This window comes from Diabrotica virgifera, chromosome 6 (genome assembly GCF_917563875.1).
Source record: "Diabrotica virgifera virgifera chromosome 6, PGI_DIABVI_V3a".
Classification (NCBI taxonomy): Eukaryota; Metazoa; Arthropoda; class Insecta; order Coleoptera; family Chrysomelidae; genus Diabrotica; species Diabrotica virgifera.
The window spans coordinates 103,371,845-103,385,076 of NC_065448.1; positions in this window are offsets into that span (position 1 = coordinate 103,371,845).

Consider the following 13,232-nt stretch of genomic DNA (forward strand, 5'->3'; position numbering starts at 1 on the left):
CAAAAGTTGCATTTAAACCTATTCTCTGTGTTAGAAACAAAGGCTCTTGTTTCAGACTTATTACCTTTGTATCGTGGTGAATTTTGATCCTGTTTATTATCATTGTAGTTATCTAATGACTCTAAGATACGACATCGTTCTTTTAAAAATTTCAGTAAATCATCTAAAACTGGTAGGTTGTCTTTACAATTTTGTGACTCCCAAGAGCGTCTTGTTGAGTTATCAAATTTTGTTGTTAACAAATAAATAATCAAATCGTCCCAGTGTTTAGTGGGGCGTTTTAAAACTTCTAAAGCACGTAAATGTTTTTGTGTATTATCTAGAAGTTGTCTGAGACCTTGATTTTATTCTTTTTTAACTAGTGGTAGGTTAAAGAGAGCTTTAATGTGATTGTTTACAAGTAACTGTTTATTTTCAAATCTTTCGATCAATAAACTCCAAGCAATGTCGTAGTTTGCATCGCAGACTTGCAAAGATTTAATAGTGTCGGCAGCTATGCCACGTAATGACAGACGTAAGTAATGAAACTTTTGTACATTGGAAAGTGAAGTATCATCATTAATAATAGAATTAAAACTGTCGCGAAAGAAGAGGAATTGATCAAACGATCCATCAAATGTAGCTAGATTCAATGGAGGTAACTTAATGTTGCTTGTATTTGTAGGCCTAGCTGTTATTGAACCATTGACACTACGTGAATCAGACGTTTCAGTAGGTCGTCTAGATAAAATAAGTTTTTTGATGTCAGATATTATTTTAAAATATCTGTCCTCAAAAGTCTGCCTTTCAATGGCATGTATTGTGTCATAATTTTCCTCGCAGTCAGGATCATCAGTTTCAATAAGCAGCTGAACCTCATTAAAAACATCTAAAAGCTCTTCGGCTTTGGATAATCGAATTTCTAAATCTACGAGGTCGATAATTTCATTATTTTCTATACTTCTAAAGTATGTTGTTAAATGTGTAAGAGCACCTTTAGTGGCCATTCTCTTTGTTTTGTTTTGGTCTGACATTTTTGACAATATGACCAAAATTTATGAGGATGCAAATAATTAAATATTATGTATAATGTGTATGTTAATTAAATGATATAATTTTAGTAATCTAATATATGTGACGTATATTATTATACAGATATAAACAATCAAAATGTGTTTGATGTTTCCAGAAATAAATATTTGATCTTTGATGAATGTAATTAAATAAAGTGCAGAAAACGGAAATAAATGTTTTGTAATTCAAATATTATTATGTACGTAAGAATAATTATTAACGTTTAGTTACGATCTGTCATCATAAAATAAAAAATCAGCTAGCACATTCACAATGAATACGAGAGTAGGTAAAACGTCAAATATGTCACTATTCGAAATAAATATATTAATTTAGATTGAAACTCATGTACCTACTTAAAATATTTATCAAATAGAAACTGAAAAAATGTGAAATTATAAAAAGGATTCAGTATTCAGTGTTGTAAATAATGTAGCTTCCTGGGGTTGATACAGAGCGGGTCAAGTACGACGTCGGTTTGTAGAATGTAAAGCTGCTATTTTCTTTGTAGTTCTGCTGGCACTGTAGATTCGCAGTTCGAAGGACCAATAGCTGTGGATGTGGTGAAGAATTTTCAGAATTTCACGTGAATTTTAATACAACAGATCTAAAACAAATTACAATAACTTGAATGTAAGGAGTAAAAATGTTCGTTCATCGAAGCGTTGGTTTTGTGTGTATTCTCGTCGTTATGTACTTTTTCGTCACCCAGTAACCCTGGCGAATGAACTTGGGTCACTTCGTTCGGCAATCTTCGGTAATACGCACTTGTACAATAACTGGCAGAATCTAATAAATTTCAAAGTCAATGTACTTAACACTGTGTTTATTGGTGCACTCGCAATTCTATTCAACATGGTATCAGAAAAAAAGTAGTTCCAAATTTCTAACTCCGTTTTAGAATTCTTTAGTGACATTTTTACACCAGGCCGATGTTTTCTTAAGTTATCCGCCCTAGTTACTAGACGAGGCAACAAAGCATTAAATCTAGGAATTTTGTGCAGCAAGATGAATCGTCACGCAACTTTTTACGTTCGATTCGAGAGAGTGTCAGGCAATTTTGCGAAATAAATTGATCTCCGGCTAACATTTTTGCTCATGAGAAAATGATTTTCAAAGTGCATCTCGATAGGAAATGAAAAATTTAGCACACAGGAAATATGGACGGAAATATGTTCAATTTTTATACTGGCGGCTTTTGGAGGTCACTGAACACGAATTTCATGACGGCGATGGTCTCCGAGGTACCTGGTGCCCAGATTGGAACTCGTCGCCTCGGACGATCGAATAATTCACGAAATGAAGATTAAATTGAAAAACTGAAAAATACCTGTTTAATATTTTTTAAAAATCTATCGAATGACACTAAACACGATCCCCCTCTCCACCTTTCGGAAGTGGGGCGAGGGTAACTTTAAAATCTTAAATGGAAAGCCCATTTGTTATTGCAGATTTGGATTGCTTACTTAAAAATAAGCAACTTTTATTCGAGACATTTATTCAAATTGTGGATAGATGGCGCTATAATCGAAAAAAATAATTTTTTCGTGGTACCATAGGTAAATTATAGAAACGGTCTAATATCTCTAGAAATACACTTCCAAATAAAAAACCAAAAAAATACGTGTATAATATGTTTCAGGAACCTATTGAATAACATAAAACACGACCCTCCACTCCACCGCCTAGAGGTGGTGTGGGGGGTAACTTTTAAATCTTAAATATGAGCCCCATGTCTTATTGAAGATTTGGATTCCTCATGAAAAAATAGGTGACATTGCCTCACACTCTTTCGAATCGAATGCAAAAAGTTTCATGACGATTCATATTACTGCACAAAATTCGTAGGTTTTGGGCCTTTTAGTGCTTTAGTACGATTTTGAATGTTAATGTTTCTCGATTACACGTTAAGCGTTATAAATGGTCGCCTTTGTCGCATTCTCTACCAAATGATCTAGTAGTTACGACACCAGACAATGGTTGTGATAAGACAATCCGAGTTTATATCCCAGCAATCCTAATTATTATGATCGGCAAATAAACTCGGATTGCACGATCAATCTTAGCGTCGTAACCACTGCAACTACATAAACCATTTCGGCGATAAGGGTTAAATGGATTATACATTTGGAGCTCGATTACTTCTGAACGGATTAACCGATTTTGATAATTCAACATAATTTGAAACGTATTGATAAGTAGTATGTGATACATCCAAGGTCAAGTATGATAACTGAAGGTATTACAGGAATTATTGAGCTTGAAAAACAGCTTTCTCCATAGTATATAGATTTAATTATACTTATGAAGCCTATAACTTAAAAATTCGAATTTTCCCAGGTATGAGGTATACATTGTTAGACGCGTCTCGAGTCCTCCTACAAATTTTTAGTTATTGGCGCAATTCGTTGGTTGAAATTTTGAGTAATTTCGAAAAACCAAAATTTCAAAGTTTAGTTTTTCAAAGTAAGTTATAAATCGAAGTAGCACAGAAAACGACAATAGATATCGTTCTCATACCACCAGATTAACAACAGGTGGAATACTTTCTTTGGTTACACCTCCTGAGATTTTCAAAATTTATAAATCAAAGAGGATACCGAGGAAATTAAGATGAGAGAATTTCAAATAATCCATAACTCATCTACTCAGCTTGGTTAAAGTTCCAACAATAAAGATTCCTTAACCCTTTAACGCTCTCTGGTAGCTATATATACCAAACGCTATTACGGCTTAATTTGTCATCAGAGTTGCGGTGAAAACAATTTTTATAGGCGAAGTCGATACACTGAATGCTTGGTGGTAGGTGTGAATACCGAAAACCTGTATACGGCGTGGCAACCGCGTGCTTTTCACAAAACTGGTATGATAAGCTACCAGTGCCCCTTTCTGCAAAAGTCTGTGTAAAAAATCGTTCAATTTTATTTTTGTTTTTTGCACAAGTGTCATTTGGAATAAACTACTTCGCCAAAAATTGAAGGTAAGTGTCAAGTGTACTTTTTTCATTATTTTTAACTAGCAGATAATTCTTTAAAAGCACTGGCATAGTTATTGCAATAATAAATATGTTTTATGAGAATTGTAACCCCAAAATTCATCAATACGTCGAAATAACTGTCAAAGTCATGTTCGTTTTTTGGAGTTCGTCCCAAAGAATTATTAATTTTGGCAGTTTTTTGGTTCATTCCGGCCTTGTTTCCACGTGCAGAGTTTTATCAATAGTTTCTGTTTTGTGGTACTTTGTGGAAAACTAGAGTTGTGAAGACAGCTTTGTTGTACAGAAAATGTCAGGTAACGGGGGCGGTCCTGGCCAGCCCTCGGTTAATTAAATACTAATAATTAAATAATAATAATGATAATCAAATTAATGTTTCTTCAATGGATACAGTATTCTCAAATTTTGAAAAATATTACTTTGATAATAAATATCAACCAACGGATGCAGGTTCGTATCAGGTATTTCTGGAACATACCGATAAGAATCTTGGTCGTCTTTTTCCTATCAGGATTGGCTTTTATTTACAACAAGTAATTGAATTTAGAAATAATGTTATTGATATTCATTTTTTAGCTTTAAAACGTGTTAAGGTAATTTTTAGAACTAAATTACTAAGGTAATTTATTAATTAATCACGAAATACTAACAAAAAATAAGTTGACTGCTTATATTCCAAAATTTTTCACGCATAAACGAGGCATAATACGCGGCGTTGATACCTTTTTTACTGAAGAATACTTGAAAAAAGCAATTAATTCCATAGTTCCAGTGGCGGAAGTGCGAAGAATGAAACGAAAAATTATAAACCCTGAAACCAAAAAATAAGAATTTGTCAATAGGAAATTGGTGGTAATCAATTTTAAAGGTAATAAAATTCCGTCCTTTAATAACATAAATATGGTTAATTTCCCTGTAGAACCATACATCCATCCATTGTCCAATGTGTAAAATGTTTACGTTACGGTCACAATATCGTTCAATGTAAAGGCAAATCTCGTTGTTCTCGATGTGCAAATGAGCATTCTTCCGCTGAATGTAATTCCGAGTTGCAAATGTGCGTTCACTGTAAATCTTCTGATCATCCTTCAATTTCAAGAGACTGCCCAATGTACAAAAAACAACAAGACATAAAAAAAGTAATGGCTTTCGAAAATAAAAGTTTTAACGATGCCGAATTATCGATTAACAATCCAGCTTATGCCAAAATTGATACCAACAATAGGTTTGATATTCTAAATAATTTTGAAAACTTTCCCGGTTTAGCACCAGCAAACAAAACAATTTATTATGCTCTTTTAAATAAACCAAAATCAAATTCAACTGCATTAGAATAAAAAAAAATAAAAAGGCAAAGAACTGAGACTTCTTCTCAGACTCCAAGCACTAGTAATTCAGATTTAGAAAATTCCCATAAAAAAGACAAATTTCTCCTCCTCCATATACACCCGCTCCACAACAGAATAATTTCATATTTTGTCGAGATAAACTTATCTCACAGATATATTCATTAATTACAAATATAATTAATAATCAAGGAAAATTTGAATTAAATAAGATCAGGGACAATACCATTACAATATTCGATAATAATGAAGATAATTTTGAATCCATTCTCACAGGTAGTCGAAATGGCTACTAAAGATATTACAGAAAAACTAAACACAATACAATGGAATTGTAGATCCATTTATAGTAACAAAGGTAGTCTTATGCATCATATTAACAACTACCATACAGATATAATAGTTCTATCAGAAATATGGCTCACAAAAGGGAAAAGGAGATTTATAGCGAGATGTAATTAAATAAAAATAATATAACCATACAAAAAATTAGTTCAGAACTACGAATATCTTTATAAGTGGCTCCTTTTTCGTTTTTGATCAGTATATATATATATATATATATATATATATATATATATATATATATATATATATCTAAAGTAATTAGGGTAATATTGACTGATACTATGTAGATTATAGTTTTGTTTTGGGGTGGCAGTCATTTATTTATTTTTTTTTTTTTTTTTTTTTTAGGGGCAGGATAAGTAAAACTCTGTGTTATTACCTAGCTTTCGCAAAATATATTTGCTTCTTCAGGGTAAGCTGAAATGAGTATATTATAAATACAATGAAATTAAGTTAAAATACATTGTATAAAAAATAACAAAAAAAGACTTACAACTTGAGGTTAAACATTTTCACAAAACATAGTATATATATAATTCTTATTCTAATGTTATCCAATTTTAATTTTCAAAAATTCGATTTAATAATTTAGTTTTTAATTTTGATTAATGCCAGAAAGACACTCGAATAATGTCAAAAAGACACAAAAATCTGTTTATTTTATTTTAAGTTGAAAAGTTAGTATTAGATTATTTAATTAGTAATCAAAATATCAAAAACTACTACATATTTTAAATTATATAGGATATAACTAGATATTTATATGCATTAGTAGTTTATTTTATTTTAAGTTGAAAAGTTAGTATTAGATTATTTAGTGAGTAATTAAAAACTATTATATATTTTAAATTATAGAGGATATAACATATATTTAGTTTGCCAATTATGGTTTTGTTAATAAATTAAAGTGTTGCCAAATTTGAAGATTAAATTTATAAAATTTAGTCGAGGAATTTAATGTTCTTGATTTAAAACATCATTTATCATAAGATAAAATATAATTATAGATGTTGCTTAGTTTATTTATATCAGTTCTTTTATTCACACATTGATATTTATTTATGCATACCATTTCTAGGAATTCTAAATTCCCTAAAATCATTCTTTCAATTTCAATGAAACAACGGTATTAAAACATGAAAACCAACTAAATAAAAGGGAATTCCTAGAAATGGTATGCATAAATAAATATCAATGTGTGAATAAAAGAACTGATATAAATAAACTAAGCAACATCTATAATTATATTTTATCTTATGATAAATGATGTTTTAAATCAAGAACATTAAATTCCTCGACTAAATTTTATAAATTTAATCTTCAAATTTGGCAACACTTTAATTTATTAACAAAACCATAATTGGCAAACTAAATATATGTTATATCCTCTATAATTTAAAATATATAATAGTTTTTAATTACTCACTAAATAATCTAATACTAACTTTTCAACTTAAAATAAAATAAACTACTAATGCATATAAATATCTAGTTATATCCTCTATAATTTAAAATATGTAGTAGTTTTTGATATTTTGATTACTAATTAAATAATCTAATACTAACTTTTCAACTTAAAATAAAATAAACAGATTTTTGTGTCTTTTTGACATTATTCGAGTGTCTTTCTGGCATTAATCAAAATTAAAAACTAAATTATTAAATCGAATTTTTGAAAATTAAAACATTGCTATTTGGATAACATTAGAATAAGAATTATATATATACTATGTTTTGTGAAAATGTTTAGGAATAACCTCAAGTTGTAAGTCTTTTTTGTTATTTTTTATACAATGTATTTTAACTTAATTTCATTGTATTTATAATATACTCATTTCAGCTTACCCTGAAGAAGCAAATATATTTTGCGAAAGCTAGGTAATAACACAGAGTTTTACTTATCCTGGCCCTAAAAAATAAATGACTGCAACCCCAAAACAAAACTATAATATATATATATATATATATATATATATATATATATATATATATATATATATATATATATATATATATATATATATATGTCAAACGATGACTACCGGGACTTCTTTTAAGGTGTATATACAGACCCAAAATCTTGAGTACATTACTATTTTCTACACGGTACACTATATACTTTTTAAAAAACGTTAATATTTTTGAGTTTCTCATATATTGATGAGTTCCGGTACATCTTAATTTTTCTCAGGTAACGTATTTAGTTAATTATTTATGTCAAACGATGACTACCGGGACTTCTTTTAAGGTGTCTATACAAACCCAAAATCTTGAGTACATTACTATTTTCTACACTGTACACTATACACTTTTTAAAAAACGGTAATATTTTTGAGTTTCTTATATATTGATGAGTTCCGGTACGTACATTTTAATTTTTTTCAGGTAACTTATTTAGTTAATTAGATGTCAAACGATGATTACCGGGACTTCTTCTAAGGTGTCTATACAGACCAAAATCTTGAGTACATTACTATTTTCTATACACGGTACACTATATACTTTTTAAAAAACAGTATATAGTGTATAAAGAAACAGTAGATTCTACACTTTGAAATATTGCGATTTAAGGCAACTTGCTTTAATAATATGTTGATATTAAGAATTATACAGGGTGCTAAAATTGCAATAATAAATTTTTTTGTTATAACTTTCATGAATGTGGACATTTATGTATAAAAATGTATGACTGGAGGCTTCTGAGTATGTGCAATTGTGCAATTATAATTTGATACATACGTTGATGTAGCTTATATAGGCCGCCACATATGCCACGTATATGGCATAAATTTTGGCTTAACTTTTTTGCTTTTCAAGTTATCGCTGTTTGCGTGAAAAAAGGTAAACTTGTTCATAACTTCAAAACTCACAACAGTTTTCGAGCTAATCGCATTTTTCAAATCAGCTATGCGAGTTACCTCGTAATTTGAATGGTGAGAACTACTTTCATTTTTTACAAAATGATTTTATTAATTTGTTGGAAGAATTGCCATTAAACTTAATGACAAATTTTTGGTTCATGCAATACGATGCACCCCCACATTATACGAGGGCAGTGAGGACATACCTAAATACCGAATTTCCTGAACGCTGGATTAGTCGTGGTAGTCATTTTCGTTGGCCACGACGTAGCCCAGAATTTAATCGGCTCGATTTTGGTGTAGGGTGGTGTATGGGGAGCAATGAAACAACGTGTTTACAAGAATCCCATAAACACTCGCATTCAACTTTGGGAAGAAATAAATAATGCAGCAGTTGGTTTTCAACCAACGATGCTATTTAGCTTCGTTGTTTAATGTTATTCAGTTTAATGTTTTTAGTTTAATGTGATTCAGTTTAACTATTTCTTAATTTGGTTTATAAATAAAATGTATTTTATAATGACTTTAATTTAATATGAAACGTAAAATGTTTGATATCAAATCCTATAAAACGTTATTAACCCTGCTGTCCCGTTCGAGTCAACTACACAAATGTACTGTTCGGGTCAATATGACCCAACTATGGTTTACGCTCCTTAATCGAAATAAAATAAGCTAATGGTGATAAATAAAACTTTATTAACAAGAAATTATGGTTAATTAAACAAAAATTATGTTGCTAATGTAAATTAAACCTTACTAACCAGAATAATAGGTATTTTTTTCCTTCAGAAAAGCCTAGTAACAAATATCCACAAAAATTTAATAACTGGGACAGTATTAAAAAGAATGGATTTTACAAATATGTTTATGATACTCGTATATACAACATAATAATTCGTCTTGTTATCGTTTTCAGGGCAAGTTTACAGCGTGCTCGTTTAGCAGGCGGAGTTAGATTGTCCATAGACGGTTCACTAGCATTTCCATTTTGTCTACTTGTTTCTGCTCGTGTCCTTTTTACAAGTTTACCGTGAATTATTTATTGGTATATTTTTTGTGAGTTATTTTAGTTATTGGTATATTTTTTCTGGAAATGATGATTGGTTTTACTAGTTTTTTTCCCAATTCCTCAAGAAAAATTCGCCGTTTTGCCAGTTTATTGGTATTCCATTGGATATTTATTGATGTCCATAACACGAACACGTTGTAGGCAGAAATGTCCAGCAGATTATAAAAAACAATCATTGGCCAGCGATTTATCTCTTCTTACATGTATACGTGCCAACAAGCTAATCTAGAGTACCCACTGCTCCCTTATTGGAATTGTAATATAAAATAATTTGGGGCTTTTTCATTTGATGAAAGTGATGCATGATTAGTCGACCCATGATGCAAAGTACTCATAAGAACAACATTTTTAATATTTTTAGGAATAGTGTCATCAACAGTGGTATCGTGCGTGAAGCAAAAAAGACGAGCTATGAACTTCTTTATTCGCTATTTTTGCTGACAGCTCCGGTTTATTTTACCCATAGTCCCCGGCATTGTATCTACTTTGTTTTAGAAGAAATTGTCCTAAATTTTACGATGTAAAAAGTTATTACACGTAATACTGTGGCCTTCCATATCACTACTCAAGTCACACATCACACGCATTCCTGTATGGATCTGCAATTTTAAAGCAAACGAAGTTTTACTATTCATAATTACATAAAACCCAATCTTTTGTGCCGTATTGCGCTGGCTTGCTTGGAATGTACCATTTGAAGGGAGAGCGGCATCTAAAGGCAACTAGTTGCTTATCAACGTTAACATTTTCATCAGGGTTAAAAAAATTTGGTACATTTTATACCTACGTTTCCAAAATTTCACGTATTGCATCAAGTTTCTAGTAGTTTTGTTATCTAAACGTATTACTTGCAAACTTTTTGTAAATATATCAAGCGACATTGTCGATTGAAATAAACTACGACTCGTTTCTTCATTCCACAAACTTTAATTTGATTCATCATGGGACTTATAAACTCGAGCTAAAAATAAAAGACCAATGTATGCTTGGAAACGGAACCCAACTTTATTCATGTCATTCCAGTTGGTTCCAAAGACATGCTGTCCGTCCATGTTGATCATATTTATAATTTAATTTGCAACATCGTCCAGCTATACTATAGTTTATTTTACAAGTTCTAGCTTGCAGAAACCTGTTTTTATTTACAGATGTATCAGGCTGACAAACACACAGGTACTGCTAATATAGAATACTGCCAACTAAACACACATACACAGGTAATTTTTAACGGTTTAAATACGCGGGTCATATTGACCTGAACGTACCCTAGGTCACAATTTCATTTTTATTAAAAAGATCAGAAAGTTGATTGTTTATCTCATATGCAATTGAAAGACCTCATATTAGGTAATAAAGTCACGAAACATTAAATCGTTACGCCGCGTAATAATTTGTAAAATAAGAAACAAATTATTTTTTGGGTCAAATAGACCCGAACAGAACAGCAGGGTTAAGTATAATACTGATGTATGTAAAAGAATATTAGCGTATATTATTTTTTCTTTAATCTTTTGGAAAATATCAACTTTAGTCAAAGGTACTCGTATTCAGAAGTATTGTTGTTTTTGTTTTTTTCTGTTGAGTATTTGAAGTTATTAACAAGTATACAAGTATATTTTTATACATAAATGTCCACATTCATTAAAGTCATAGCGAAAAATAAATTTTTAAAATGCAATTTCAACACCCTGTATCTTTCTTAATATTAACATTTCATTAAAGCAAGTTGGCTTAAATTATAATATTTTAAAGTGAAGAACCTAATACTGTTTCTTTTTGTACAATTACTTAAGGACCAGCCTGTAAACAGACCCAAAATCTTGAGTACAATACTATTTTCTACAGGGTACACTATATACTTTTAAAAAAACGGTAATATTTTTGAGTTTCTCATATATTGATGAGTTCCGGTACATTTTAAACTTTTTTCAGGTAACGTATTTAGTTAATTAGTATTAAGATGTAAATACAGACCCAAAATCTTGAGTACATTACTACTTTCTACACGGTACACTATGTAGCTTATATAGGCCGCCACATATGCCACGTATATGGCATAAATTTGGGCTTAACTTTTTTGCTTTTCAAGTTATCGCTATTTGTGCGAAAAAAAAAAGGTAAACCTGTTAATAACTTCAAAACTCAACAGTTTTCGAGCTAATAGAATTTTTCAAATCAGCCATGCGAGTTACCTCGTAAGTTGAATGGTGAGAACTATTTACATTTTTTACAAAATGATTTTATTGATTTGCTGGAAGAATTGCCATTAAACTTAAGACAAAATTTGTGGTTCACGCAAGATAATGCACCCCCACATTATACGAGTGCAGTGAGAACATACCTAAATACCGAATTGCCTGAACGCTGGATTGGTCGTGGTAGTTATTTTCGTTGGCCACGACGTAGCCCAGAATTTAATCCGCTCGATTTTGATTTATGGTGGTGTATAGGGAGCAATGAAACAACGTGTGTACAAGAATTTCATAAACACTCACAACCAACTTTGGGAAGAAATAAAAAAGGCAGCAGTTTGCTTTGAACCAACGATGCTATTTTCTGAGACGATCTTTTATGGAACGTATTGATACCTAAATGCATTGAAGGAATTGTTGGATATATCAAACAGTTTTGACAAAAATTTTAATGTTATTCAGTTTAACTATTTCTTACTTTGGTTTATAAATAAAATGTATTTTAATTATGACAATTTTAATATGAAACCTAAAATATTTGATATCAAATCCTATAAAATGTTATTAAGTATCCTACTGATGTATGTAAAAAAATATTAGCGTGTACTGCTTTTTCTTTAATCTGTTGAAAACTATCAACTTTAGTCAAAGGTACTCGTATTCAGAAGTATTGTTGTTTTTGTTTTTGTCCTTTGTTGCCTGGAGTAATTGCATTTAAGCAGAGTTATGCAACTGATCTGAAAAATGCGATTAGCTCGAAAACTGTTGAGTTTTGAAGTTATTATCAAGTATACAAGTATATTTTTATACATAAATGCCCATATTCATTAAAGTTATAGCGAAAAATAAAATTTTAAATTGCAATTTCAACACCCTGTATCTTTCTTAATATTAACATTTCATTAAAGCAAGTTGGCTTAAATTATAATATTTTAAAGTGTAGAATCTACTGTTTCTTTTTGTACAATTACTTAAGGACCACCCTGTATACAGACCCAAAATCTTGAGTACATTACTATTTTCTACAGGGTACAATATATACTTTAAAAAAAACTGCAATATTTTTGAGTTTCTCATATATTGATGAGTTCCGGTACATTTGAATTTTTTCAGATAACGTATTTAGTTAATTAGTATTAAGGTGTAAATACAGACCCAAAATCTTGAGGACATTACTATTTTCTACACGGTACACTATAATTTATACTTAAAAAACGGTAATATTTTTGAGTCTCTCATATATTGATGAGTTCCGGTACATTTTAAACTTTTTTCTGGTAACGTATTTAGTTAATTAGTATTAAGGTGTAAATAGAGACCCAACATGTTGAGTACATTACTATTTTCTATATGGTACGCTATATA